Source organism: Elephantulus edwardii, unplaced genomic scaffold (assembly GCF_000299155.1).
Source record: "Elephantulus edwardii isolate Elephantulus edwardi_28Jun2011 unplaced genomic scaffold, EleEdw1.0 scaffold00031, whole genome shotgun sequence".
Classification (NCBI taxonomy): domain Eukaryota; kingdom Metazoa; phylum Chordata; class Mammalia; order Macroscelidea; family Macroscelididae; genus Elephantulus; species Elephantulus edwardii.
This window is the reverse complement of record NW_006399781.1, coordinates 16,942,428-16,950,193: the sequence shown is the minus strand read 5'-3', so window position 1 is coordinate 16,950,193 and position 7,766 is coordinate 16,942,428.

Genomic DNA, 7,766 nt, shown 5'->3' with positions numbered 1-7,766 from the left:
TCTCTTAGGTTTTGCTTTTCTGGGAATATCTTGATCTGTCCTTCATATTTGATGGATAATTTTGCTGGGTACAGTATTCTTGGTTGACAGTTGCATTCTTTGAATGTTTGATATATGTCCTTCCATTCCCTTCTTGCCTGCAGAATGTACCATAGTTTTTGAAGCTTTCTTTTTGGTGGATTATTGTTGTTAATGTTGTGAATATGTTCATTAAGTCACTATGAGTCATAGTGATCCAATCCTTATTATCTCCAACACACTTGAGCCTATTGCTACAGACTAGGTTTCATTCCCTTTTGTTCAGGGTTTTCCTCTCTGTCATTTATCCTCAACCTTTCGAAATATGATGTCCTTCCCTTTCCAAGGAATTGCTTCTCCTAACAACATACCCAAAGTGTGTGAGGTGATGGTTCATCATCCTTGTCTCCAAGGAGTGTTCTGTTTGCACTTTCTCCAAGACTTATCTGTTTGCTGTTTTTGCACTCCATGGGATATTCAACACTTTTTCTTCTCTGGCACCACAACTGAAAAGCAATGATTTTTCTTCTGTCATTCTTAGTCATTATGTAGCTGTATTCTGAACAAATCATTAGCAAAACTGGAATTTGTGAAGAAGAATATGGCATTAGGATTGGAAGAAGACACACAACATCCTGCATTATGCAGGTGATACAATCTTGCTGGCCACAAGTGAGAAGCACTTGAGGCACTTGTTGTAGAGGGTCAAGGGTTGCAGCCTTCAAGTGGTTTATATCTCAACACCAAGAAATCAAAATCCTCAGCATTGGGCCAGTAGGCAACATCATGTTCTGATATGGAGAAAAGCTGCAATTGTCATAATTTCATCTTGCTTGAATCCAAAATCTCTTAACACCCTTGTTACCAGCAATCAGGAGACCTGAAGATGTCTAGCATTGAGAAAGTCCTCTGTCAGGGATCTCTCCAAATTACTGAGGAACAATTATATCGGTTTAAAGGATACATGATACAGCCATAGTCTTTGATGTAACCTGAGATTTAAAAGGTAGACAATTAATAAGGATCTGAATGAATAATCAATAAGGATGACAGGAGAAAAATTGATGCATTTGAGTTGTGGTGTTGGAGAAGAGTGCTATTCTTTTAGCAGGTGGAGGCAGACAATAGCAATAAACACCACCAAAAACAGCAGAAGATGAGAACATTTGAGAATAACAGTGGAAAAGTACACTGAAGGATGTGGGATGGTCTGGGGAACAGCTGTTTTACAATAGAATGGCTAGAGTAGATCTCACTAAGAAGACAGTTTTTTTAAAACAAAAACGGAAGAAATTGAGGGCATAGTTCCTCAGAAAACCTGTTTGATGTAATCCTTGATCAATCAAAGAGATGAGAGAGCTTGTGCAGAGAGAGATTGGATAAGAGATGGAGCCACTCCTCACTCCATATACAAAAACTAACTCTAGGCGGATCATGGACCTAGGATTAAACTTTTTTCATTAAAGAAAAGCAAGGAGCAATGCTAGAAGTTCTAATCCACAACATAAACAGTCTTCCAAGTATCCTGAAAATCCTACAACCAGGAGAAGATAAAATAGATGAATGGAATGTTCTAAGAATCAAATTCCTATGTACATCCAAAAACTTCTCCACCAGGGTAAAAAGGGAAGCCACAGACTGGGAAAAAGTATTTGGTAATGACATATCAGATAAGGAACTTATATCCAGAATTTATAAAATACTTGAACACCACAACAAGATAAAGGTAAATAATCCAGTAGAAAAATGGGCACAGGATATGAACAGACTTCACTGAAGAAGACATTCAGATGGCTAACAAGCACATGAAGAAATGTTCGAAATCCCTAGCTCTAAGAGAGGTGCAAATTAAAACAACTATGAGATATCACCTCACCCCAGTCAGAATAGTAAAATTTAACAGAACAGCAAGCAACAAATGCTGGCGAGGTTGTGGAGAAACTGGAACCCTTAGTCACTGTTGGTGGGAGTGTAAAACGCTGCAACCACTGTGGAAGGTGGTATGGCGCTTTCTCAAGAAGTTGCAAATAGAGATACTATTTGACCCAGCAATTCCACTACTGGGAATATACCCCAAAGAGACCATGATTGACATCCACGCAGGTATATGCACACCCATGTTTATCACAGCTTTGTTCACAATAGCAAGGAGTTGGAAACAACCTAAGCGGAAAAATGTGGGGTCAAGATTCGGGGGACGATTTATCAACAATCTGTGTTATGCAGATGACACAACCCTGCTTGCTGAAACTGAAGAGGACCTGAAGCACCACCCATCAACAAACGAATGGGTAGAGAAGCTGTGGTATATTCTTTTCCAAGAGGGTAGTGTACTAGGGGGAAAGGTTGAGAGGGGAGAAAAGTGCAGCAACGAATGAATGGAAATCTTAAGTCTGTAAATTTTTACTGAAATTAATAATGTTGTTGTTGTTGTTATGTGCCGTCAAGTCGCTTGCGACTCATAGCGACCCTGTGTACAACAGCCCTAAACTCTGCTCTGTCCTGTGCCAATTGCACTGTCTCTGACACTCCCATCCCGATTATCCCAGTCACTGAATCAATCCACCTCATAGAGGGCCTTCCACTCATGCGCTGTCCCTCCACCCTACCAAGCACGATGTCCTTCTCCAAGGACCGGTCTCTCCTCACAACATGTCCAAAGTATGTTAGACGGAGCCTCAGAATCCTTGTCTCCAAGGAGCCACCTGGTTTAACCCTTTCCAGGATGAATCTGTTTTCCTAGCAGTCCATGGTATTCTCAATACTCTTCTCCAGCACCACAGCTCAAAGGCATCAATTCTCCTTCTATCCTCCTTGGTCATTGTCCAAGTCTCTGATGTGATTGCAAAGACCATGGCCTGTATCAGACGCACTTAGTCTCCAGAGAGACACCATTGCTCTTCAGTACTTTGGAGAGGTCCCTAACAGCAGACTTTCCCATGGTAATGCACCTTTTCATTTCCCGGCTGCTGGTGCCAAGACTGTTGACTGTGGAGCCAAGCAAACTAAAGCTGTGTACAATCTCAATCTCTTCACCATCCATCCTGATGCTGCCAATTGGTCCAGTGGTGAGAATCTTTGTCTTCTTGACATTGAGCCTCAATCCATATTGAAGGCTGCAGTCCTTGACCGTCTGCAGCATGTGCTTCAGGTCCTCTTCAGTTTCAGCAAGCAGGGTTGTGTCATCTGCATAATGCAGATTGCTGATAAATCATCCACCAATCTTGACCCCACATTTCTCCTCATAGAGCCCAGCCTCCCGGATAATCTGTTCTGCATATGGGTTGAAAAGGTATGGAGATAGGATGCATCCCTGGCGTACGCCCATCCCAGTTTTGAACCATGCAGTGTTCCCTTGCTCTGTTCTGATGACTGCTTCCTGGTCCAAGTATAGGTTTCACATTAGAAAGATCAAGTGTTCTGGGATTCCCATTCTTCTCAGAGTCAGCCATAGTTTGTTATGATCCACACAGTCAAATGCCTTTGCATAGTCAATGAAACACAGATAGACATTCCTCTGGTATTCCCTCCTTTCAGCTAAGACCCATCTATCATCAGCTACAATATCCCTAGTACCACGACCCCTTTTAAACCCAGCATGGACTTCTGGTAGTGCTCTGTTGATGTGCTGTTACAGTCATTTTTGGATAATCTTCAGTAAAATCTTGCTTGCATGTGAAATCAGTGAGATTGTTCTGTAGTTTCCACATTCTGTTGTGTCAGTCACCTTTACAAACAAACAAAAATGAGAGATGGACCCTAACAGGAAAGGGATAGTGTTGTTGTAGGACTCATAGTGACCTTGTGTATAACAGCTCTGAACCCTGCTCTATGATGAGCCAACTTCATTGTCTCTGACATACCTACCCTCATTACCCCAGTCCCCAAGACAGTCCATTCTATCCAAGGTCTTTCTCTCCTGCACTGTTCCTCCACCCTTCCAAGCGTGAGGTTCTTCTCCAAGGACTGGTCCTTCCTGACAACATGCTCAAAGTATGTCAGATAGAGCTTCAAAATCCTTGCCTCCAAGGAGCGGCCTGGTTTCACAATCACAAGGACAGACCCTTTTGTTCACTTAGCAATCGATGGTATATTCATTACTCTTTTCCAGTAGTATAACTCAAAGGCATCAATTCTTCTGTTCTTCTTAGTCATTGTCCAGTTCTCTGTTGGATAGCAAAGTAATTTGCAAAGACCATGGCCTTGATTAGGCACAACTTAGTCTCCAGAGTAACACCATTCTTCTTCAGTGCTCTGGAGAGGTCCCCAACGGCACATTTTCCCAATGCAATTTGGTCGTTTGATTCCCTGGCTACTGGTAGCAAGAATGTTGATTGTAGAGCCAAGCAAGCTGACGCTGTTAACAATCTTGATCTTTTCTTCGTAATGATGATGCCACCAATTGGCCCAGTGGTGAGAATCTTTGTTTTCTTGATGATGCCCTTCAATTCATATTGAAGACTGTATTCCGTGACTTTCTGCAGCAAATGCCTCAGGCTCTCTTCAGTTTTGGCAAGCAAGGTTGTGCCATCTGCATAATGCATGCTGGTGATGAGTCTTCCTCCAGTGCTGATGCCACGTTTGTCCTCATAGAGTCCAGCCTCCTCAATGGTCTGTTTCACATATAGATTGAAAAGGTATGGAGATAGAATGTAACCTGGTTGTATATCTTTCCTGCGGAAAGGGATAGGGAAAGATTAATGTAGAGCCCTGTAGACTTTACTTTGATGGAGACAGGAAGATATTAGAATGTTTCTGTCAGGAAAAGAATAACATCTGATTAAACAGATTAAACACAGTCTGCTGTTTTGAAAACATGCTGTGGAGTAAGCAGGTGAAAAATTGAGAGGTATAAGCAGGTGAAAAATTGAGAGGTAATGGTGCTTGAGCCATGATTGTAGCAGTGGGATTGCTAAAGGGAAGTTGGATTATGACTGTGTTTTGAAGTTAGCGCAAACAGTATTTAGTGATAGATTGTATGTGATATATAGTTGGTATGAGTAGGGGATAATAAAATATGTGATGTCAAGAATAATCCTAAGATTTTTGTCCTGAGAAGGAGAAGGATAGAAGTGTACTTTCTGACATGAGAAATTTGTAAAAAGAGAAGTTTGGGAAAATTATACCTATTGACTATAATATAATTGTTAGTTGTCAGACTACTGCCATCAAGTTGATTCCAACTGCAGTGACTTTAGAGACAGAATATAGAAATCCTCAGAGGGTTTGCAAGGCTTTAAATCATTACAGGAGCAGACTGCCTCATCTTTCACCTGCACTTTATTGATGCATTTGAACTGCTAAACTTTTGGACCAGCAGCTCAGTCTTTAATCACTGTACCACCAGGGGTATATAATTGAATGTACAATTTAAATTTCTACTAATTGGTTGGACAGTGACTAAGGAGGATAGAACGAGAATTGATGCCTTTGAGCTGTAATGCTGGAGAAGAGTTTTGAGGGTAGCATGAACTGCTAGGAAAACAAACAGATTTATCCTGGAAAGGGTTAAACCGGGTGGCTCCTAGGAGGCAAGGATTCTGAGGCTCCATCTAACATACTTTGGATGTGCTGTAAAGAGAGACTGGTCCTTGGAGAGGGACATCATTCTTGGGAGGGTGGACAGACAGTGCAGGAGGGGAAGGCCCTCTGTGAGGTGGATTGATTCAGTGACTGGGGTAATCGGGATAGGGGTGTCAGAGACAGTGTGATTGGCACACGACAGAGCAGAGTTTAGGGCTGTTGTACATAGGGTCGCTATGAGTCGCAAGCGACTCGATGGCACGTAACAACAACAACAATAATTGGATACACAAGTTTAAAGCTCAGAGGAGCGGTCTAGGTGGTTGATGGAAGGCATCAATGCACTATCCATGTTTTTAAAGCTGTCAGACTGAATGTGATCTCAAGGAGAGTGTAGATGGACAAGAGGAGAGTCCCTTAATTAAATGAATCTTACAGTTCTGTAATTGAAGATGGAGGAGTTGGTGTAGGACCAATAAAGGGTTCTGAGAAAACACTCATTGATGAAAGTGGAGAATCTGTGGAGTACTGCCACAGAGTCTACTGGAGTACTCAAGAAGTAGGTATGATTAATAAGGCCACATGTTGCTGATTTTTCAAATTAGATTTGGTCTGATTATTGACTTTGACAACATGAAGTAGAGTGGTTACAGTGGGTTCGAGAGAGAATAGAAGGAATGGGAATGGAGATACTGCCGTAGAAAACTCTTTTAAGAGTTTTGCTATAAAGAGAAGAAGAATGGGGTCATCTAGCCAGAACATTGAAGGTGTGGTTTAGTTTTTTTTTTTAATGGGAGAAATTAGATATACTACTAATAAATAGATATATTAGTAGCTCTGATGTAGGGAGTTGCATTGCTAATCTAAATATGATCTCTATTTGGTGAACAAATTCACCTGTGACTCTGCAGGACAAAGATGGGCAGTCACTTCCTGTGCAACTTACAGATTTACGGTCTCAGAAAAGCAGAGGAGAGTGAGCTGTGAGTTGTTTCTAACTTGACAGCTGCGATTTGAGTTGAATTGATATAATGGTTGGAATTTTTTTGTAAAATAGTTCTGAGGATATAAATGTTGAAGTGCTAAAATGTTGAACTGCTAAGATGTTGAACTGCTAATTCAAAAGTCTGTGGTTCCAACTTAACAGCTGCTGCATGGGAGAAAGATAAGGCAGTCTGATTCTGTAAAGATTTACAGCCTTGGAAACCCCATCGAACAGTTATATACTGACCAATAGATCACTCTCATTGGAACCAACTCAACCACAGTAGCTTTTGGGTGAATATGTGTGAGAGAAATGGATGATGAAGGGGAACAGTGGGAAAAATTGCTACAGCAATGTCTTTGGGCACATAAGAGAGTAGTGAAATCTAGTGTACAGAAGTGGTAGCTTAGTTTAAAAGCAGCAATACTTCTTCTGCATAGGATGTCCGTTATGACAGAGAAAGCATTAAGAGAGAGTAGATGAGTACAGGTGCTGTATTGTGAATCGATATCAGGGTAGGAGCTTATGGAAGGTTTTTTTCTGATTGTTTCTATTTTAAAGTAAAATCTTAAGCAGAGTCAGTACTTGAGAGATGGATGTTTCTGTATGATACGCTTAAGTACAGAGGTTCTGGTTTGCCTTCATGTCGGAACCGACTCATAGCTGACCCTCCAGTGGGTTTTCAGAGGCCATAAATAGCACAGGAGGTGATTGTCAATCCTTCTCACAGGGAGCAGCTGGCGGATTCAAACAGTGTGCTCTTGGGAAACATAGCTTATCAAGTGGAGAGAAGAGGGTGTGATATGGTTCTTTTAGGAGGGTGATAGGATGGTGAATGGGTTAGGGGAATGTGATAGGACTTGAGCTTCCTTGGTGGTTACAAATTTAAAACAAGCCAGTTTCTCACTCATTGCATTCATTTAGCTGTTTCTACAGAATATGTGGATAATACATATCTTATTCAGATTTAGAGCTATGGCAGAAGAAAATGGCAAGCGGGCAAGGGAAGTGAAAGAAGTATATGAAGGAAGTGATTTTGACCTTGAGCTTTAAACTGCTGATGGACAGAACTAAGTACTAGCCAGTGGGCGAGGAGAGTGAAAATGTAGTAGGATATTGGATTGTGGGTCCACGACTCCCTGCTCTCACATGAGTTTTGATTTTTGCTGACTCTCTATTGAGTTTCTGGGGCTGTGGATCTTAATGGAGGAGACTGCACATGTTTCTCCTGGAACAGACT